We start from the raw sequence: 23,873 nt of genomic DNA, 5'->3' as shown, positions 1-23,873 counted from the left end.
TCAACCCCATCAACGGAAAAATAAGGATGTTACGGGTCTCGGGGGGAAGGAATGGTGACACAACACTAAAAAGTAAAAAAAAAATTCAAAAACTGATATCATACAAATTGTTTTCAGGTCATTGTTACTGCAAAATGAACACTCTAAAATTGAAACCCAAAAAACAATGGTGAAACTTTTTTTTTTTTTTTTTTATTCATTTTACTTGGTATTTTTTTTCAGTGCATTGCATAGCAAAACTACAGCTGTTCTCACAAAAAAAACCTTCATAAGTTTATATTGATGAAAAAAATACAAAAGTTATGGGTCTTGGAAGAAGGTGAGGGAGGGTAAAAACAAAAGCACAAAAAAAATTCCTTGGTATGTAAAAGACTAAAGCCTGTAGAGGCAAAATTGTGACCTAAAATCCAACAGGTTTAGAGTTTTTTTTGTTTGTTTTTTTGTGGCAGTCGCATATTTGGTTGCACATTTGCATATATTGAGTCCCTTTGACAATTTGATACAATGTTACAAGTGGAATCACAATCTACACATGACCCTGTTGCCCTTCAATAGGAGCTGAGTTGCAGTACCGATAGCGGCCACTGCACAGCTTACGGCGCTGTGATGTAACGGCTCTTTACAACCGGCTGCAGCGGGAGCTGCAAACTGCTGATTGGTGCGTTACTGGGGTTGTCCCCCCACTTTTCTGGTATTGATGACATCACCATCGATATTGAAGTTATGGAAAACCCCTTTAATGACTTGGATAAATGCTTTATTTTTGCACCATTTCCAAAATATTTTTTTGTGCCATTTTTTTATTTTAATTTTAAAATGCTAAACTTTTCCTGACCATATACCTATGCCTAGCTGCTGCTACATCCTGCAAAATCCACTCTGCTACATCCGTCACACTAGTCAGAAAGAGAAGAGCTGACTCTGGAAACACTGACTGGGGCGGTGGTAATGGGAGGCAGGTCCGGAGAGAGAAAGCAGGATGAGACAGCAAGTCCTGAAAGGAGCCTCAGAAGGGAAGGAAAACCTGACCGCTGACATCCGTCCACCCTAAAACTCAACCGGAGACCCCCCAATAAACCTCACTATACCAGGAGGCTGCGGCGGTGGACCAGCCTGTGCTGTCATTGCCCGGTATGTGACAGTCTGTTCTTCATTTTGCAAAGCAGATTTTCTCGTTACGGTAATGTAGCAAATTTTCCAAGAGCTTTAAAAAAAATGTAACTCAAATGCTAAATGTGTTTGTGCAGCACATATGGGGTTAAATACAAAGGGAACGATAAATGCATTATTATTATTTCATCCATTTTTATGCAAGTCTTTAATCTACAGATTTAAAGGGCAAACCCCGGGGTAGGAAGCAAAAATGACTGCACCAACAGTTCTGCAAAAAAAAAATACATGCGGCTGCTGCAAATGCTTATGCATCCGTCACCGCTGTGCTTTCTATTAATGACGCGGTTCCAGGAAATGTTTCTAGAACAATAGATCGTGTATTGGACTGTACCTAAGTAAAGCTTTTTGCTTGCACAGTGTGGTGGCATTGTTTTATACAGTCACGTATGTGGTTTTAAATATAAGGGAAACGTTCGGGAATTTTTGTGTGCGTGTTTGCAAGATATGGGATAAAATCCTGCGCACGGCTCTGAGCCTGATAGCTTGTAAAGCTGAGAAAGGGTAGTAAAATGTGAAGTAGGACAATGCTCCGCATATGCAAATTTGTTTTGCTGCAAATAAAATTTTAATCCATTTTCCATGGGAAAATAACTTGCATTTATTATTAGTGGGATGTCCTAACATAATATAAATATATATATATATATATATATATATATATATATATATATATATATATATATATATATATATATATATATATATATATATTCTTCCATATTCATTGTTAGATGTCTCCCTGCGTTTTTATTTCTCTTTGCTCTATCGGGCCTATGATGCATCAGTACGTCATCAAATCAGCAGCCGGAACCAGTACGATCTCAGCCTAAAGTTGGGACTATATGATTTATTTTTCTCTGTATATTCTCCTAAATAAGCTAATGCATTATCTGTATGCAGGCAGGGAGGCTAAGCTGTGGTCTTCATTATATTTGTGTGACGAGCTGTGTAATCATCATCAGTAACTGTGATAGGAGTTTCTGTCACCTACATGGAAATGATGTGCGCACTGGCTGAGAGATACATTTTGCACTCTGGGTTCCTTCCAACAGTGTAATCCCCCAATCACTTTAGTGCATTGTAATGTTAATCCTCCAATACGCCTGCATAATTAATATGCATAGCAAACCTTGACATTGGATATAGTGCTGTGCCCTGCACATGATACAGTACTATTATTATTATTCTAAGCTCAACCTTTGTCATCATGGTCACTGCCTATGCAGAGGGCACAGCAGTCAGGGACTTTGCTATCGGATGAGGCACTGCATAGGCAGCAAATAAGATGTAAAAGCTCAGTGCAATGCTGAATACGTCATTGCCTATGTAGAGCTCAGCAGCCATTGACAAAGTCCTCTTGATTGATGGGCACTGACGGCGGTGACCGAGACCACAACAAAGCAGCTGCTGCTTCCTGGACTCCAGGGGAACTAGACAGGCGCTGCGCCACTCATAGTGGAAGACTAAGCTGCGCTTGTCATTTATTGGATTATCCAGCCTGAGTGAATTATTTGACACTGCTGAGGAGCATATATTTTGTGCCAGTAATAATTTTGCACCTGGGGCAGCTGCCCCTATAGTCCCCGACTCTACACCAAAGGATGTTTGGTCCAGCCCATGTCGATTCATCCTTGGCAGTTCTGTGGGAAGAGAAGGGCATCTGCTTCTCGGGTCATCTAACCTTAGGGTGGCCTCCTATCTGAATTTTCAGATTAAATTGAATAAATAAGATAATGCTAGTTAAAGTATATTTAGAACGGGATTAGAATGAAGACAAAAAAGTATTTTAAAGTGACTGCAGAGCCAGGAGATAAAACATTATAAGGAAGTCACTATGTAAAGGAGATGATCACCTGCTTTCTCAGATCTTGCGTTGTCTTCTTTTTAGCTATATTTATTTTGGCAGAGCTGTGATCTGTGGCTTCTCAGTTTCACTGCCTACAGGGAGTCTGGGTAGTCTGAGACACGCCTCCTGTCTCATCATTGGTTTAGATTTCTGCTTTCTGAGACACGCCTCCTGTCTCATCATTGGTTTAGGTTTCTGCTTTCTGAAACACGCCTCCTGTCTCATCATTGGTTTAGATTTCTGCTTTGTGAGACACGCCCCCTGTCTCATCATTGGTTTAGATTTCTGCTTTCTGAGACACGCCCCCTGTCTCATCATTAGTTTAGGTTTCTGCTTTCTGAGACACGCCTCCTGTCTCATCATTGGTTTAGGTTTCTGCTTTCTGAGACACGCCTCCTGTCTCATCATTGGTTTAGGTTTTAGCTTTCTGAGACACGCCTCCTGTCATTATTGGTTTAGATTTCTGCTTTGTGAGACACGCCCCCTGTCTCATCATTGGTTTAGATTTCTGCTTTCTGAGACACGCCCCCTGTCTCATCATTAGTTTAGGTTTCTGCTTTCTGAGACACGCCTCCTGTCTCATCATTGGTTTAGGTTTCTGCTTTCTGAGACACGCCTCCTGTCTCATCATTGGTTTAGGTTTTAGCTTTCTGAGACACGCCTCCTGTCATTATTGGTTTAGATTTCTGCTTTCTGAGACACGCCTCCTGTCTCATCATTGGTTTCGGTTGCTGCTTTCTGAGACACGCCTCCTGTCTCATCATTGGTTTCGGTTGCGGCTTTCTGAGACACGCCTCCTGTCTCATCATTGGTTTAGGTTGCTGCTTTCTGAGACACGCCTCCTGTCTCATCATTGGTTTAGGTTTCTGCTTTCTGAGACACGCCTCCTGTCATCATTGGTTTAGATTTCTGCTTTGAGACACGCCCCCTGTCTCATCATTGGTTTAGATTTCTGCTTTCTGAGACACGCCTCCTGTCTCATCATTGGTTTAGGTTTCTGCTTTCTGAGACACGCCTCCTGTCTCATCATTGGTTTAGGTTTCTGCTTTCTGAGACACGCCTCCTGTCTCATCATTGGTTTCGGTTGCTGCTTTCTGAGACACGCCTCCTGATTCATCATTGGTTTCGGTTGCGGCTTTCTGAGACACGCCTCCTGTCTCATCATTGGTTTAGGTTGCGGCTTTCTGAGACACGCCTCCTGTCTCATCATTGGTTTAGGTTTTAGCTTTCTGAGACACGTCCCCTGTCTCATCATTGATTTAGGTTTTAGCTTTCTGAGACACGCCTCCTGTCATCATTGGTTTAGGTTTTAGCTTTCTGAGACACGTCCCCTGTCTCATCATTGATTTAGGTTTTAGCTTTCTGAGACACGCCTCCTGTCATCATTGGTTTAGGTTTTAGCTTTCTGAGACAAGCCTCCTGTTATCATTGGTTTAGGTTTTAGCTTTCTGAGACAAGCCTCCTGTTATCATTGGTTTAGGTTTTAGCTTTCTGAGACACGCCTCCTGCCTCATTGGTTTAGGTTGCGGCTTTCTGAGACACGCCTCCTGTCTCATCATTGGTTTAGGTTTCTGCTTTCTGAGAGGCCTCCTGTCTCATCATTGGTTTAGGTTGCTGCTTTCTCCACCCACCTGCATCTCTACCTTTTCTTATTGGCTGCTGTGTGTAAACACAAGTCTAAGGCGGGCTCAGCGGGAAGACAGCGCAGGCGGAGCTAATTACCGTTGTGCATGGGCAAAACAATTACAAAGTGGAGATGAAAGAAAGTGATTGGGTGAATACCGACATCTGGTGAGGAATGTGGACTTTTATTGGGGAGCCTAGGGGGACACTTAACATCGCATTGTCGTAATCGGCACATTTTTCGATCATCTGGTCAGTTTTTCCACTCATCGTTCTTATCATATTTTCTGAATAGTTGTTTGTGTCTATTGTTGTCTTCATCTACTAAAACGACAGAGAAGCGGACGTACGGACATTTCCACCTCCAGTAAGTTAGTGATTTTTTTTTTTTTCCATTAACTCGCCCCTGCTGCTGATAACGATGGTTCTGCAGAGGTACTCCGAAAAAAAACAGGAAATCTAGTTTCCACGGTTAATCCCTTCATGACCTTCGGCAGATATCGGTGACCTTTCTTCATTTCTCTTTTAAAGGGAACCTGTCACCCCGTTTTTTGAGATTGAGCTATAAATACTGTTAAATAGGGCCTGCGCTGTGTGTTCCTATAGTGTATGTAGTGTACCCCGATTCCCCATGTATGCTGAGAAATAACTTGCCAAAGTCGCCGTTTTCGCCTGTCAATCAGGCTGGTCAGGTCGGGAGGGCGTGGTGACATCGCTGGTTCTTCCTCAGCTTTACGTTGGTGGCGTAGTGGCGTAGTGGTGAAGACACAGCGCGCGATCTGCGCTGTCATCCCTTTCGTCGGTGGGGGCGGCCATCTTCCTGGGGCCGCGCGTGCGCAGATCGAGTGCTCTGCTGCACGGGGCTTCAGGAAAATGGCCGCGGGATGCCGCGCGTGCGCATTAGAGATCGCGGCGGCCATTTTCCCAAAGCCGAGTTTGCATCTCGGCTTTGGGAAAATGGCCGCCGCGATCTCTAATGCGCACGCGCGGCATCCCGCGGCCATTTTCCTGAAGCCCCGTGCAGCAGAGCACTCGATCTGCGCACGCGCGGCCCCAGGAAGATGGCCGCCCCCACCGACGAAAGGGATGACAGCGCAGATCGCGCGCTGTGTCTTCGCCACTACGCCACCAACGTAAAGCTGAGGAAGAACCAGCGATGTCACCACGCCCTCCCGACCTGACCAGCCTGATTGACAGGCGAAAACGGCGACTTTGGTAAGTTATTTCTCAGCATACATGGGGAATCGGGGTACACTACATACACTATAGGAACACACAGCGCAGGCCCTATTTAACAGTATTTATAGCTCAATCTCAAAAAACGGGGTGACAGGTTCCCTTTAAGAGCATGTGTCATCAGAAAACGTCCTATTGTTTAAAGGGAACCTGTCTTTTCAGGGAGGGAAAAAAACACAATTTACCTGCAGATAAAGGGTTAATCAGCATGGCATTAAAATGCTGCCAAAGGCTATGTTCACATGCATCTTTTTGCAAAGGGGTTTTTGCTGTTTTGTTTTTCATGCAAATTAAAAGATACTTTTCACAGCGGCTACAGGGAGAAAATGAACTTGTATCCTCCATGTAGCCGCTCGCTTCTGGTTATCATAGTGGTGCAGAGAGCAGTTACAGTCACCGCTCACTATATTGGAAGGTGCACATAGTAGATTTAGGGTACTTTCACACTAGCTTTTTTTTAAATCCGTCACAATGCGTCGTTTTGCAGAAAAAAAACGCATCCTGCAAAAGTGCTTGCAGGATGCGTTTTTTCTCCATAGACTTCTATTGACGACGCATTTGCGACGGATTGCCACACTTCGCATCCGTCTTGCAACGGGTGCGTCGTGCTTTGGCGGACCGTCGGGAGAAAAAAACGCTACATGTAACGTTTTTTTCTCCTGACGGACCGCTTTTTCCGACCGCGCATGCGCGGCCGGAACTCCGCCCCCACCTCCCCGCACCTTACAATGGGGAAGCGGATGCGCCAGAAAAATGCATCCGCTGCACCCATTGTGCAATGCAGCAAACGCTAGCGTCGGAATCTCTCCCCGATTTGAAGATTCTATCACGTCACTCCTCCTTTAAAATAGGGTGCTCAGAAAAGGGATGCCACCCCTATATCCAGACACTGAAAAAAATCCGGCACTCCAAAAAAGATAATTATATTTTATTGATTATAAATCCAGTTTTCAGCTATAACGTAACGTAACGTTTCGGCCAATTATGGCCTTCATCAGACGCAATATGCAGAGCTTGTATAGACCACCATAAGTGTACTAAATGTGACTCCGTCAGGAGTTCGCAAGTGTGTCCGGTGAATCACAGCAGTAATCCGCGGTGTGCGGTGAAAGGAATGTCTAGGCACAGACATTCCTTTCACCGCACACCGCGGATTACTGCTGTGATTCACCGGACACACTTGCGAACTCCTGACGGAGTCACATTTAGTACACTTATGGTGGTCTATACAAGCTCTGCATATTGCGTCTGATGAAGGCCATAATTGGCCGAAACGTTACGTTACGTTATAGCTGAAAACTGGATTTATAATCAATAAAATATAATTATCTTTTTTGGAGTGCCGGATTTTTTCAGTGTCTGGAATCTCTCCCCGACGCATTGTGACGGGGAGATTCCGACGCTAGTGTGAAAGAAGCCTAAGACTGAGGGCTGCAAAGCCACAAAAAAAAAAAGCAAGGAGTAAAGAAACGTGTGAAACAAACCAGAATATGTGATAAATCTTAGATTTCTCAGTCGTCCCCTATTTACTTCAATAACTGGTACTGTCGGTGTTGCCTTTCCTTGTAATCCTGTCTCTGGTGGTAATGAGACTGCTGAAAATTGTAATAACTGATGGTCCTTTTAAAAATGGACGTCACGCAGAAGCCATCTTTTTACTCCTCCAACTACTTTTATGTATCATCTTTCCTGTGTGAGAGAAAACCCACGGAGCCACAACACCCACAGCTCATTTGGGGTTTTATATCTAGATCGCCACCTTTTTTGTTCTCTTTGGTTTGGTGATTTTCCAAGAAATCTGGAGCAACAATAGATAGATAGGATCCTGAACAAAAGCTGAAACATCGCTGCTCTGTCGTTGTGATTGATCTACTGCACGAGGAAGCCAATGTTATTCATTGCTGGTCTGCCAGAAAAACCCAAACCGTGTGCGTCCGATAGAAAAATGTTTTTCCTCTTTTGCTCAACACAAGGGAAAAGGTTCAGACAGAATTCCAGGAAGTACGACGTGTGATTGCAAGTTTTCCCATTTTATTTATTAGCGGGCTGATTTAGGTGTGTTCTGCTCTTTGTTCTTTTAGCTTTTACATATTGTTTTGTTTTTTTGTTGTTGTTTTTTTTAGACCAGCACAAGATTTCACTTTTAAAAATGAAGCGTTAAGTAATAAATATTTTGCATTGAGAGATAATTCTTTAGTTTTGGATTGCTAGAATGTCGATAAACTGTTTCTCACCTGTCCTGGCTCAAGGGCCGGTCCTGGCTCCCTTCTCTTATGGCTGTCTTCTTTTATAGTATTCTGAGCTGGATTTCTCAGGTAACCTGGTGAAATCATCTGTTGTCATCACCATAAGTAAGCTTTTTTAAGGGAACCTGTCAGTAGGATCATCCATCCTAAGCCGTCTATATGGGTACGCAGCTCATAGGAAGATGAATAAAATGATACCTCGATATCGGAGATCTGATGAATGGTTCCCAAGAAATCCACATTTTTTCTTAAATATAAATGTTCAGAACTATGGGCCCGGCATAGATCTCCCCAAGAATCTGCCTCCAGAGAATATTTTAAATAGAAGGGAGCGTTTCCAGTGTGATATGCAATGTCCTCTCTCTCCTCTCCTGGTATCACTGCACAGCCGTGTGTGATTATTACTGAAAAAGTCATGTTACAGAGATTGTACTTTTAAAGGGTGAGACTGAAAAAAGTAGGAAATTAGTTCAGGTTTTTCATTCAGTTCCATGGCTCTCTGGTGTACAGAATCCAGCTGCTTGGACCCTGTATATAATATCCGGGCCCATTTCTGACCCCCAGTGTGTAACATCGGGCCTGTCACTTGCCACCTGATGTATAACATCCGGGCCCTTGCCACGCCCCCTGGTGTATAATATCTGGGCCCTCGCCTTTCCTTCTGGTGTATAATATCCGGGCCCTCGCCTTTCCCCCTGGTGTATAATATCCGGGCCCTCTCCTTTCCCCCTGGTGTATAACAGCCAGGCCCTCGCCTTTCCTCCTGGTGTATACCATCCAGGCCCTAGCCTTTCCCCCTGGTGTATAACATCCAGGCCCTAGCCTTTCCCCCTGGTGTATAATATCCAGGCCCTCGCCTTTCCCCCTGGTGTATAATATCCAGGCCCTAGCCTTTCCCCCTGGTGTATAATATCCAGGCTCTCGCCTTTCCCCCTGGTGTATAATATCCGGGCTCTCGCCTTTCCCCCGGTGTATAATATCCAGGCCCTCGCCTTTCCCCCTGGTGTATAATATCTGGGCTCTCGCCTTTCCCTCTGGTGTATAATATCCAGGCCCTCGCCTCTCTCTGATGTATAATATCCAGGCCATTACCCTCGGTGTATAACATGCGGGCCCTCGCCTCCCCCCAGTGTATAATATCCGGCTCATTACCCTCGGTGTATAACATTCGAGCCCTCGCCTCCCCCCTGATGTATAACATCCAGCCCCTCAGACCTGGTATATAACATCCATAATAAGTCCATTCATGACATGTCTTCTCACCTGAATCTTCTCCCATCATCTGTGAGTGATGATATTGGGAAAATGGAAGGAACTGCAGCAACTCAGCCACAAAGTGGAGACCCTATAACGTTACAGAGCGGGGGCAGAGTGCGGAGAACCAGAGGGCAGAAAAGTCGCCGATTGCCCTGCTGCTGGTCACTACCACTTATCGCTCTGGTGGTCCCTTGTGGTTCATTACTTTCATTTCAGGAGTAATGTCATGCCATAACCCTCATGTGACCAGTCCAAACAGCTATTGATCTAATCCTTATGCTGTAATAAATTACTTTTGCAATGTAACATTTATTTTTATTTTATGGCCTATCATTTTGCTCTGTTTTTATAGACTTTGTCTTTTACTACAGATTCCCTATGTAATTTGTAGACTTTAGAGAAAGGTAGTGCTTACCTGCAGCCACCACTAGAGGGAGCCTAGGAGCATTGTTTCCTGGTTCTTGCAGTTCTCATTTCGGCCACTGTGTGTCAGCATAGAGACATGCAGAATGCCTGGTAAACAAGGTGTATTATTGCCCCTAATGTAGGGACACAAGTCCTGCACCATTACTGGGAGTACTGGAAGCAGTACAGGCAGACACACATTACGTTGGTATGCTTCATTAATGATTACATTACTATAAAAATATAGATCCAAATGAGAACCTGCTCCTTACTGTATGTGACAGTAACAGAAGCTGAATTACACAGATAAAGCATGACCTAAATACATAGGAAATGAGTGTGCACCAGAGGTAATGCAGTGTATATCCAGTTCTTCGTTTCTGGTATGGATGTGCACTAAAAACACTGCTTTTGGTGTTTTATGCCTAACTGGTCATTCCCTTTAAATTAAAGGGGCTTTCCACCACAGTGGTATTGATGACCTATCTCTAGGGTGAGACATAATGAGGTCAGTAAGGGTCTGACACTTGGCAGCACCACTAATCCGCTGTCATTCTGGCAGCAGCCGGATGTAAGCCGTGTAGGTAACACAACAGCGCCGCACACTGTGTAGTGGCCACTGCCAGTACTGCAGATCAGCTCCTATTTATTGGAATGAATAAAAGAGAAGAGAACTTTATATAAAACCAATACTTGGTGTGACTACGACATGTGCATGAGATTTTAGATCTCATTCATTTTGTGGCTGCTGTAAAACGTTTGTGTTTTATTCTGACTGAAAAAAAAAGCGTAAAAACTGCTATATGTGAATAAGCCCTTATCGTCTGTGTCAAACTAAATTGGAAAAATCTCTGCTGGAAATGCCCAGCAACATATGTCTGTGTGAAAAAACGTCATTAGAATTGACAGTCGAATAATCACATTTTTTTGTTTTTGTGACTCAAGACTGTAAGAAATAATGAACCAAAGGCTGAAATGTTTCCACACACTAGGAGTCAAAATCAGACGTGTGAATGGACCTTAGTATGACACAGTTTAGATATTGATGAGCGCGGTGCGGTTTTTTTTTGTCTTTTTTTCACTGATTTGAGGTTGTTGAAATCCAGTATTTTTTATAATACAGTGTGAATCTTTTTTTTTTAAGAAACTTTTTGTACTGGAACTTTTATCTATGCCAACATCCATTTTGCTTTTGTCTGTGTCTCAAAAACAACAACATATTATTATTATTATAGCGCCATTTATTCCATGGTGCTTTACATGTGAGGAGAGGTATACATAATAAAAACAAGTACAATAATCTTAAACAATACAAGTCATAACTGGTACAGGAGGAGAGAGGACCCTGCCCGCGAGGGCTCACAATCTACAAGGGATGGGTGAGAACACAGTAGGTGAGGGTAGAGATGGTCGTGCAGCGGTTTGGTCGATCGGTGGTTACTGCAGGTTGTAGGCTTGTCGGAAGAGGTAGGTCTTCAGGTTCTTTTTGAAGGTTTCGATGGTAGGCGAGAGTCTGATATGTTGTGGTAGAGGGTTCCAGAGTAGGGGGGATGCACGAGAGAAATCTTGTATACGATTGTGAGAAGAGGAGATAAGAGAGGAGTAGAGAAGGAGATGTTGTGAGGATCGGAGGTTGCGTGTAGGTAGGTACCGGGAGACGAGGTCACAGATGTATGGAGGACACAGGTTGTGGATGGCTTTGTATGTCACAACCTGCCCTACCCTCTCCTAGTGTTTCATCACCCATCCCCTGCAGACTGTGAGCCCTCGCGGGCAGGGTCCTCCCTCCTTATGTACCCGTGTGCCTTATTTGCTCATGTTTAATGTACTTGTCTATATTTGCCCCGTATTCACATGTAAAGCGCCATGGAATAAATGGCGCTATAAAAATGTATAATAATAATAATGGTTAGGGTTTTAGATCATAACACATCTACAGATGTCATCACAATATCAAATATCACTAAGTATTTCAGCAAGTCTGCAAGTTCATACAAGAAAAGGAGCCAAAGATGTTTTTGGTTCACCTTTCTAAAGTAAAAAACAAAGTATTTTCTTTCCTTCTCCCTTTTCCCTTCCTTTCCCCCTTTCCTTTTTTACCCTTTCCTTACCTTTACACTTTCCTTTTCTTTACCCTTTCCTTTTTTGTTTACCCTTTCCTTTTCTTTATCCTTTCCTTTTTTGTTTACCCTTTCCTTTTTTTACCCGTTCTTTTTTTCAGCTAAGTTGTGTGACTGAACATTGCCAAAGTGTGACATTGTGCGCACTGTCAAGATTCCCCTCTACTGCCAAATCGAGCATGGGGTAATGTGACCGTCAGTATGCCATGTTGAGAGAATTTAATCTGATGTATTCTAATGCCGCTGGATGGGAGCCTTGTGAATCGGCTCTTACCTGCCGGCATCTCCTCCTCCTCTTTGGATTAGCCGGTCTGACATGACGACGTTATTGTGGCGTGAAGCACACATGACATCGGGCCAAGTCAGCTAATCAGAGGAGTAGCTGGAAATGCTGGCATATAGGTCCTGGATGCCGCAAATCGATTCGCCCATCTCTGAAGGTGAATCCTGACAGCGGGCACAATGCACACTATCAGTAATCGACAATCTGCAGTCACATAAAATGATTGCAGCCCAGAAATCCCCTTTAAACATCCACATCAATGCTCATCGGGAAACTGGTCAAAAATGATTTCTGTTCTGTACTTGAATGCAGATATTTGGTGTGACATCTGCACAGGGAATCTGCCACAAAACTGAAATCAATAAAGTTTTAATTGATTATCTGATCATACCCGGGATTATCTTCTTAAAGTCAGAACAGAGAGCCTGAAGCATGCCGCAGCGCTCGTGTTTGTGGATTCTAACCATCCATTTCTTTGATGGCCGTTAATCGAAGTCTACAGTTGGGTTCATCAGTACTTCGACAGTGAGGGACTGTGTATTAAAAAAATAAATAATTGCTAAATGGCTACTGCAATCATGTTTTAAAATCGCATTAATAAAAATTTAAAATTGCTTACATTTTATTCATGTCTTGATGACTTTGTATCAAAACCCTTTAGGGGGTCCCCTAGGCTCCGGGCCCCAGATGTGATTACAAACCCTGCACTTATTATAGTTACACCCCTGGTTACTGGTGTCCTTAGTCACTAGAGTGGATCAAAAAGATTCACAAGACCTTGGTCCACCAGCAGCCAGATCGGTTGTCCTTGGCTCCTGGACAAGAGGCCTGAGAAGTGTTGATGAGCGAGCGTGCTGGGATAAGGTGTCATCTGAGCATGCTCTGGTGCTAACCGAGTGTCTTTTTCGTGCATGAAAAATTAGTTCAATTCCCCGCGGCTGCATGAGGCATGGCTGTTTGACAGCAGCAACACGTGCAGGGATTGTCTGTTGAACAGCCACAAGACCTACACATTCAACATTGACGTGGTCTGTGATCATAAATCAGCTTAGAGGAGCTGAGAAAATACAGATAAAGGAGTTACAAACTCCTTGTCAGACCATTAGAACAAGCTCATTGACAGATTCAAAGTTAACCCAATCTGCAGCCAGATATAGTGCAATATAAAAGCTATGGACGGCAAATAGTGCAAAAAATGTAATGAAACCTAATCGAAAATAAAAATATTTTAAGGTCAAAATACATGCATTTAAGTAAGAAGTACAAAATTGCCCTAAAATGAAGACAACTCGCTTAAGAACTTTTATTAAACACACTGCTTTATGTGGATGTTCTGTGAGGGAATCAATGCAACACCAGAGGGTGCAATAACAAGTATATAACAGAAATATCTACATTCTAGAAAACCTATTCTATTTTGTGTGATCTCGAAGAGTGGGTAAACCGTGCCATTGTATTTAATGAAGTGCATTAAATATAATGCCCTCAGTACTCTTGAGCATCTGTGGCTTCTTGGCAAAAAATATATTTGAAATACGTTTTTTCTTTGTGGCTTCTATTGAAGGTTTAATTAGAAAAAAAAAGTGCTGTAAAATGTTTTTCCATATTGGAAGGGACTGCTATGGGCACGGTGATCATGCCTGCAGAGAGCAAAACTGGTGAAAAATGGAGGACACAATTAGAATTATTCCTTTTGTGCACACAGAGGATAGCTTATTCTGAATGCTTTAATAAACATATTATAGGTGATATGATATCATTTGAATAAATAATATATGTAGTAGCATTAAGAGTGGTCAGTATATTTCACCGGCAGTGCAACCACTATATTCTAATTAAGTTATGGAGTAATACTAGAGAGAGAGTCCATAATTTAAAATCCCTTGAAAACCCCTTTTAGACAATCCATATCATATGGCACATACGCAAATCCGTTTAATACATTGATACTGTTGTTATGCAGTAGTTTACCTTCCATGGAGGCAGATTATGCAACTGTTTAGGCAGGACCTGCACTGAAGGAGGCTTTTCCTCCAGCTGCAACTAGGGGATCAGGATGGGGGGTTACTGCATACAGCTCATGTTGAGTTTTATAGTAGCTGTATAAGGCCAACGCATGGTGCTCCCCCTAGTGGTGCCTAGAGGCAGTTAGAATGTTATCATTTACAATGCGGAGAGAGGCAGCAGGGAATTTGGAGCTCACTAAAGAGGATTTATCTACATTGTTTTAAAGCGTAAATACAATAAAAGATAAGGCTGTTGGGCTAGCACTTTTCCTGACCTGTGCAGCTATAAGTCTCAGGGTGTTAATGACCATCGCTTTTAGAAAATAAATACACCACAATGGCTGACATTAATGCAGTGGGGCCTATCCTACGTTTTGCTGTAGGGAACTCCAGTTTCCATGCTAGAAAAAGTTGTTGACTTTATCCATTTTTCCAGCTTTTATTTATTAGTATTTTTCACTATTATTCCTAGAAAATTATTTCTGCTGAATGATAAGGAAATATATTACTGTATGTGATTAACCCCTTCCAAACCCATCATACACAATTACGTCTTAAAGCATGTGGAGGTTTATGGAGCTGGGCTCATGCCACACAGGGCAGGTGCCAAGTGTGTTATACAGCCAGCATATGCCTGTAACAGCAGCAATCGGAGGAAATTCTGATCGCAGCTTTTTAACCACTTAAATGCTGTGCAACTGCTTAAGCTGCAAGGTGCTTTTTTTTTCTCTGCACAATGAACACCGTAAAAATAAAACTCTGAAAACTGTCGGAATGGCCTTTTTTTTCCCCATCATGTCGCCACATTTGGAATTGTTTTCCATAACATTGTATTAAACATTTATTTGTGTCATTCAAAACGACAACTATTACTGTATTTCTCTTTCTTTTTTTTTCATACCACGATCTTTATTATACAAAAAAACACTATTAATCTTGCAATTTTCACACTGGCCATTTGCGTTTTTAGACTCGCACTTCCTATCTTCAGGAAGAATTTTCAGCAGGCTCATTATTCGCAGAGGCAGGATTTCAATGACTGGTAATTCGTCTCTACCCAGCTGATAACACAGGATTCACCAATCACAATAAGCGATGTCACAGCTCCCCTGCTCCCCCTACCTTCATAATGACCTTTGCACATGCTCATTAGATGCTTCAATACAAATGATAGGGTGGCAGTCTGTTCATTGTGGCTAATGTACATGTGCATTTCCTAAAACAAAATGTGGCATGAGTCTAAAAAAACATGGTGGCCGGTGTGAACATTGCAGAAGTTCTATTTTTTTTTTTTTTGTTTAATTTAATACAGATTGTGAAAATTAAAAAAAAAAAAAAATCTTTACAAAAAATGTAAAAAAAAAACAACAAAAAATTAATAGGTAATTTTCTGAATATAGCTTCCCTTTTAAGGGGTTAAAAAAAAAAACATTTTATCTTATACCTAAAAGATGATCTGTTTTAACCATATGATAAGAAAGAAGGCTGCAACCGGATGGATTAGTGTGGGCATCCCTATGGTAGTACAGTGGTTATGTACGAGGTGCACCACGCCGGGTGACAATGTTTTCTCCCAGCTATTTCTGTTTGTGTACAGGAAATGTCACAAATGAGTCAGCATCATCCAACATGCTAAAATAGGCTGCCGGATTGTGCAAATGCAAATGTGACAGTGCCGCGCTCTGTTTTCTGAAACTCTTAAAGGGAATGTGTCATCAGAAAATTGCCTAATGTTTAAGTGTTTTGTGATGAATGTAGTTTCTTAATGTATAAAGAGATATGGAAAATTGAAAAAAAAAAACACTTTTCACATTGGCAACTATGCCTGATACTAGATTCATACTTCCTGTTCTGGACAGATAACTTTTCAGCAGACTCATTATCATCACAGACAGCATTACAATGATTGATATGACTGAACACAACTATATAAAGCTGATCACACAGGATTCACCATTCACAATAGATGTCACAGTTCGCCTCCTCCTCCTGTACAATGCCTGATAACACCTATATACAGTAGATAACACAGGATCCACCATTCACAATAGGTGATGTCACAGCTCACCTCCTCCTCCTGTACAATGACTGATAACACCTATATACAGTAGATAGCACAGGATCCACCATTCACAATAGATGTCACAGTTCGCCTCCTCCTCCTGTACAATGACTGATGACTCCTCTGTATACAGTACATAACACAGGATCCACCATTCACAATAGGTGATGTCACAGCTCACCTCCTCCTCCCTGGAACGACCTTGAATGCCCGTCTGGCAGATTGATGACCACGCAGTGGACCAAGTAACAGGTGTTTCACAGAACTGTGGTCTGGAAGTCATGAACGACCTACATGGCCAATGAGCCCCATGATCCTACAAATCAACTCTCATAAATACGCATGAACGAATGACAAGGTTATGGTCACATTTTGGACAATCCTTTTTTTAGTCTAAGTTTTGTATTGTTTGGCTTTTCGGCTTTGTTTTCCTGCTCATTACCGGCTACACAATAAGCTAACAAAGAGTTCATCAAAAAGCTCATTCTAACTCTTATTTTTCTGAGCTTCTTTCTGCTGAAATTCATCTCAACGTTGATGTGGTCTGGGGTCATAAATCAGCAGAGATGAGCTCGATAACCGGAGCTCAATGATGGATTCTCAGATAAATCAGACAGCAATAAATAGTGCGACACAGGCAAATTATCCACAATTTTTTAATTAAATCTTTTTGCAAAAATGATTTTAACCCAGTGTAAAAAAAAAAAAAAAAAAAAAAGTATCCTTTAGCAAATTTTGGATTCTTTTTCTTTTCCGTTAGTACCCAACGTCCAGTTGAAAAATGTTCAGCTTAAACTATATATTATTGGAAGAAAATGTAACTTTTAATTTTTATAGTCAAGATCTAACAGCCAATAGGAAAACCAATGCTTACTTTAAATAAATGCCTTTTCGTAGATTCCAAAAGGGTTTATTTAAGCGTTTCTTGTCACAAACCTACAACCAAGCTCGGACTGGCCCACAGGAGGACAGGAGAATCCTCTGGTGGGCCGCCCTTGTGAAGTAGTGCCAATGCCAACCTTTGCTAACCCAGTCTGACACTGCCTCCGAGGGTGCGTGAAAAACACAGAAAGAAAGCCCCAAAATCTGCAAGATGCCCCTTTATTACCGAGTCTTGTGCTGAGCCTAGCGCGCCGGGGCCACGTGTGGGATAGTTCTAATAACTGCAGAATCGGGATAATATTAAATTGTTTCTCTGTTAATACCTGCTGTGTCAGTGAACAAACATGATAAAGAATTGAATAGCTGCAAAAATATATATATATTTTCTAATTTTAACTCAAGTGTTACATTTACTAAATGCCACCTTTTAATATCTTGTGTGGTGCTGCTATTAAAAATAGTGATTTATGGGGGTTTCCATATAGGCCCCTCAAAGCCCATTCAGAAATTATATTAGTGGCTAAAAATGTGGTTGTGAACATTTTACAATTTTAAACATGAAAATTTGATTAAAAGATTACGCCAACATGAAGTTGACTTATAGAAAATGTTAATAATTTTTCTTCGACTGTCTGTTTTACAAGTGGAGAACTGCAATTTTTTAAATAAATGAACATATATATATATTAGTATAAAGAAGAAAAGAGCCGGCACTCACCGATCGTCCGGAACAGGTACCTTTTATTGAAGTGCGGTTAAAACATGTTCACGGCCGGGGGTGCTAAACAAGGAGAGCGGCAAGCATGACGACGGCCGTTTCGCGCCTAGTGTGCGCTTCTACGGGTCTCGTAGAAGCGCACACTAGGCGCGAAACGGCCGTGCCTGTTCCGGACGATCGGTGAGTGCCGGCTCTTTTCTTCTTTATACCGCATTGACTGCTGTTTCTGCCAAGGCACCCGTGATCAGAAGTCTGAACCTCCATTGCAGGAGAGCAGTTCACACTGTGTTTGAGAGCGATGGTGCCGTCCAGCTGTCTCTACATTTTGTGCATATATATATATATATATATATATATATATATATATATATATATATATATATATATATATATATATATATGAAATTCAGACTGTAATGGACGACCAATAGTGGCATCTGTCATACACACTCGTATCTGCTGTGCAATGGTATCTCTTTGAGCTTTTCAATACATTTCTTGTTTATGATAATGCTTCCTGATTAATGTAAAAAAAACAACAAAAAAAAACATTTTTTTCGAGACCCATAGCGTCTCCATTTTTCGGGATGAAAGAGAGAATTTTCTAGCTCCAAAACTTCAGGTCCCCATAATTTTCAAAGGGGTTCAGGTAGAGTTCTGGTACCCACAACCGAACTTTGGTCTAACGTTCAAGTCAGGTCTAAGAACCCAAACCTCCAGGGTTTCGCTCATCTCTGTTTCTATGCTTTCCTTGCATCTTCAGGGGACGTTGATGGGATTGCATGCGGCTCCAATTTTTGCAAGTATTTGTGTCTGCCTTTCCAAGTTAATATTTAAGTAACAGATTAATCTCTGGCAACCACATGTGGCTATTTTTATGCTGCGGTAATGAAGAATTAATAAAGGCTGAGGAATATCTTAGTGCTTAACTGGAGCTGTTCAGACTTTCATTGGGGAGTTTTCCGAGTCTCCATTTTTTTTTTTTTTAGAAGTTGAGATGACGTTTCCCTCTACAATCAATTCCAAACCACCAGATCAAAATATTATTTTGAGTCATAAGAATTCTCAAAGAAATCAAAATGCAATGAAATGGTGCAAAAAAAAAAACCACCCACAATTCCGATGTTTTTTGGCATTTATTGTGCAGCAGAAAGGACCCGGCAGTATGATTTTCTAGGTGAGAATGATTGCACAGACATGAAATTCATACTCAGAACTTAAAAAAAAAAAAATTTGGTCGGTATTACCATTTTTCTAAAAATTTGTAACTTATTTTTTTTTTCCATTGATCAACCTGTGATAGAATTTGAGCTGACATTTTTTATTGACACCATTTTTTGGAGCACATACAACCTTTTCCATCACTTTCATTTAAAAATTGTTTTGGGGGAAGTACAGTCATGGCCAAAAGTATTAACACCCCTGCAATCCTGTCAGATAATACTCAGTTTCTTCCTGAAAATGATTGCAAACACAAATTCTTTGGTATTATCTTCATTTAATTTGTCTTAAATGAAAAAACACAAAAGAGAATGAAGCAAAAAGCAAAACATTGATCATTTCACACAAAACTCCACAAATGGGCCAGACAAAAGTATTGGCACCCTCAGCCTAATACTTGGTTGCACAACCTTTAGCCAAAATAACTGCAACCAACCGCTTCCGGTGACCATCAATGAGTTTCTTACAATGCTCTGCTGGAATTTTAGACCATTCTTCTTTGGCAAACTGCTCCAGGTCCCTGATATTTGAAGGGTGCCTTCTCCAAACTGCCATTTTTAGATCTCTCCACAGGTGTTCTACGGGATTCAGGTCTGGACTCATTGCTGGCCACCTTAGAAGTCTCCAGTGCTTTGTCTCAAACCATTTTCTAGTGCTTTTTGAAGTGTGTTTTGGGTCATTGTCCTGCTGGAAGACCCATGACCTCTGAGGGAGATCCAGCTTTCTCACACTGGGCCCTACATTATGCTGCAAAATTTGTTGCTAGTCTTCAGACTTTATAATGCCATGCACACGGTCAAGCAGTCCAGTGCCAGAGGCAGCAAAGCAACCCCAAAACATCAGGCAACCTCCACCATGTTTGACTGTAGGGACTGTGTTCTTTTCTTTGAATGCCTCTTTTTTTCTCCTGTAAACTCTATGTTGATGCCTTTGCCCAAAAAGCTCTACTTTTGTCTCATCTGACCAGAGAACAGTCTTCCAAAATGTTTTAGGCTTTTTCAGGTAAGTTTTGGCAAACTCCAGCCTGGCTTTTTTATGTCTTGGGGTAAGAAGTGGGGTCTTCCTGGGTCTCCTACCATACAGTCCCTTTTCATTCAGGCGCCGACGGATAGTACGGGTTGACACTGTTGTACCCTCGGACTGCAGGGCAGCTTGAACTTGTTTAGATGTTAGTCGAGGTTCTTTATCCAACATCCGCACAATCTTGCGTTGAAATCTCTTGTCAATTTTACTTTTCCGTCCACATCTAGGGAGGTTACCACAGCGCTATGGGCTTTAAACTTCTTGATGACACTGCGAACGGTAGACACAGGAACATTCAGGTCTTTGGAGATGGACTTGTAGCCTTGAGATTGCTCATGCTTCCTCACAATTTGGTTTCTCAAGTCCCCAGACAGTTCTTTGGTCTTCTTTCTTTTCTCCATGCTCAATGTGGTCACACAAGGACACAGGACAGAGGTTGAGTCAACTTTAATCCATGTCAACTGGCTGCAAGTGTGATTTAGTTATTGCCAACACCTGTTAGGTGCCACAGGTAAGTTACAGGTGCTGTTAATTACACAAATTAGAGAAGCAGCACATGATTTTTCGAACAGTGCCAATACTTTTGTCCACCCCCTTTTTTATGTTTGGTGTGGAATTATATCCAATTTGGCTTTAGGACAATTCTTTTTGTGTTTTTTCATTCAAGACAAATTAAATGAAGATAATAATACCAAATAATTTGTGATTGCAATCATTTTCAGGAAGAAACGGAGTATTATCTGACAGAATTGCAGGGGTGTCAATACTTTTGGCCATGACTGTAAATCCAACCAAAAATGGCATTTCTGTTTGTTTTTTTTTGTGGGGGGGGGGGGGACGTTAAAATAACTGAAAACAATTTACAGATGGTACTTTGACAGATGTGACGAGACCAAATTTGTAAATGTATTTTATTTCTTTATTATTGAACTGAAAAGAAATCTGATTTTCTTTTTGTCAAATATTTTTTACACTTTTATTTTTATTTTACTTTTTTTTTTTAGTTCTTTTTTAGTTTTTAGTTCCTGCAAATCATTTTATTGCTTATACTATATACTGCACAGGCTGGACTTGATGTGAGTACCATAATTGCAGCTACAGGACCTTTCAGCCAATCACTGGTTGCCATACTAACCCATCGGCACCCTGCGATCGTATGGGAGGCGGTGCATGAACCCCCCTGGAATTTAGCTATTTAAATGCTTCTGTTAGTGATTGACAGCAGCATTTTAATAGTTAAACCGCAGCGATCGGAGTAGTTTCTGATTGCTGCTGTCAGAGGCAGATGTCGGCTGTATAATACAGCCAGCATCGGAGCCCGCTCCATACACGCACACCCTGATTACAACATATAGTTACACCAGATTTCAACCTGGGCTCTGGAGAGCCGCCGGCCAGTCCGTGCATTGTGGTCCGATCCTGGTCTGATTTATACGGGTGTCTGACTGCTCCCTTAAAGTGAAGCTGCCATCAGATTTATACTGCCTGAACGATGGGCAGCATGACTCGGACACTGCGGTCAGGTCTGTTTTACTCTGAAACGCTGCGGTCTGTATGCGTATAGGGAGAGACCTGTCAATCATTGGTAACGAGGCGGGGAGAAGTCACCAAGGATTTTCTTTGTCATTTGAGACACAAAGTTCCCAGACAGCTTTTCAAACTAGATTTTCTCCGTATCGCCTGGCTGAAATCACTCATCCAGTGTCCTACTCGTGTTTCAAACAGCATTAAAAATGATGACAAGTTCCATTTAAAGGGAAGAGCCTGATTCCAGTGAGCTTGCTGTAGTTTTGATACAATCAGTGTTTTATCAGCAGGAGATTATCATTAGAGGACTATGGGGCATGTGCAAGCCAGTCTAATCTGTGTAACCCCGCCTCCACCACTTATTGGCAGCTTTCTCAGTGAACACAGGAAGCTGCCAATCAGGGCTGTGGGCGGGGTTATCACAGCTCTGCATTCCCAGCACTGCTCGATCTGCAGCAAAGAAAACAGGGATTCTATCCAAACTGCACCAAGCAGCCCAGTAAGTGCCACATCAATGGAATCAGGGTCTCTGCCCCTACACCAAAAACCTGCTGGCAAATCTGCTGTAATAAAGGTAAATAAAGTAAATCCTGCTGTCAGGTTTCCCGGCACCTGTCCCGTAAAAGTTGCATTATTCTTGATGTGAAGTGAACATACGGCATCTGCAGGATGAAAATGACGATACAAAGTGACCTGTACGGAGGCAAAGTAATGTAACGAGCGATGTGGTCTGCACTTACTAAACAGTCACAGTATTGCTGCAGAAAAAAAAGAGGAAAGGGAAATGGAAGGAGACGAGTGAGGAAATCCTAAATATATTTATCTATGTTTTCACTAAATGTAGAAAGGAACCAACCTTCAGCCTCCTGTAAACTTTCATTTACGTTTCTCTCTTGTTTATTTTCTCTTTACGTTTTGTTCATAAACAAACTATTGTTGCTTCTACTTTTTAGAACATTCTTTACTTTGCGGCATTTTTTTTTTTTCACACCTGCCTATAAACTGTTGCATTTAGTATCTAATGTATATCCTGTTGGCATGTTATATATGTGTCTTATGAGATGGAGGGTTCCGAAATGGCGAGTTTAGCTTAGGCTTCTTTCACACTAGCGTCGGGCCGAGGTTACCGACGCTAGCGTTGTCTCCGCCGCACAACGGGTGCAGCGGATGCTGCTTTTCAGCGCATCCGCTGCCCCATTGTGAGGTGCGGGGAGGTGGGGGCGGAGTTCCAGCCGCGCATGCGCGGTCGGAAAAGACGGTCCGTCGGCTGCAAAAAACGTTACATGGAACGTTTTTTGCGGCCGACTGTCCGCCACAACACAGCGCAACCGTCGCGCGACGGTTGCGACGTGTCGCAATGCGTCGCGTAATGTTAGTCAATGGAGAAAAAACGCATCCTGCAAACACTTTTGCAGGATGCGTTTTTTCTGCAAAACGACGCATTGTGACGGATTGCAGTTAACGCTAGTGTGAAAGTAGCCTTATACCATCGCTTCTACTGGGCCAGTGCACATATATAGGTATAATAAAGGGATCACTGTTGGGATGACATATAAAGGCAAATGACCGGCGGCAGCTGAGTATTTGTAGATCCTAAAATGTGAGTGACGAGCAGCTGGTAGAGACGCCCGAAGATCAGTGCCAACTATTTTAGGGTAGATCTGTCCTCAGATGCCTATGACTATGCTTGGGATCCGTGCACACAGCGATGCGGTTCTGCCTGCTGACTAGGGTGCTCCCTATAACTCATGAATGCGCAGTTACAGCTGTGACTTTGGACATCGGGCAGTGAAGATAGAGAAGAAAAAAAAAATCTCCATCTTCTCTGTCAATGCTTGGAAATCGGACTGCACTCAGATGTCATCTGACTGCAGTCTGATGGTTTCCATGGCCGAGATAACACTCGAGCATGCTGTGATTTTTTTGCTCAGACCAAGGAAAAAAAAAATTGGACAAGTGCGTAGGCCCATAGAAAATCAAACGCTCTTCTGGATGAAGGGGGCAAACATTTCCACAGATGGCTCCAAAATCTTGTACAAATCCTTCCCAGACGATCGGGAGCCATGATACCTGCAAAGGGGCCCGACTCCATTTTACGGTCTATTGAGATGGAATTGGAGGTCAGAAAAGCTATGGAAGAATAATGTGGAGGGGGCACATACTTTTATCCAACCTTTATGGTGAGAGGGCATCGAGGTTTTTGGAACAATTTGATGGCCCCCATAATGAAGCCCGAGCTCAGTGG

General features: G+C 42.2%; 1 protein-coding gene across 1 annotated transcript in view; it reads left to right on the top strand.

The window, feature by feature from the left end:
• The first annotated feature begins 923 nt into the window (after positions 1-923).
• The window catches only part of RIPOR1 (RHO family interacting cell polarization regulator 1), a 119,024-nt gene continuing 96,074 nt past the window's right edge, over positions 924-23,873 (top strand). The window contains exon 1 of the mRNA XM_069740045.1: positions 924-1,131. The gene's annotated coding sequence lies outside the window, so the exon portion shown is untranslated. The remainder of the gene's footprint in view (positions 1,132-23,873) is intronic.

This window comes from Ranitomeya imitator, chromosome 9, assembly GCF_032444005.1.
Source record: "Ranitomeya imitator isolate aRanImi1 chromosome 9, aRanImi1.pri, whole genome shotgun sequence".
NCBI classification, from domain to species: Eukaryota; Metazoa; Chordata; class Amphibia; order Anura; family Dendrobatidae; genus Ranitomeya; species Ranitomeya imitator.
The sequence above is the reverse complement of the archived record's forward strand: the minus strand, read 5'-3'. Positions and strand labels throughout refer to the sequence as shown.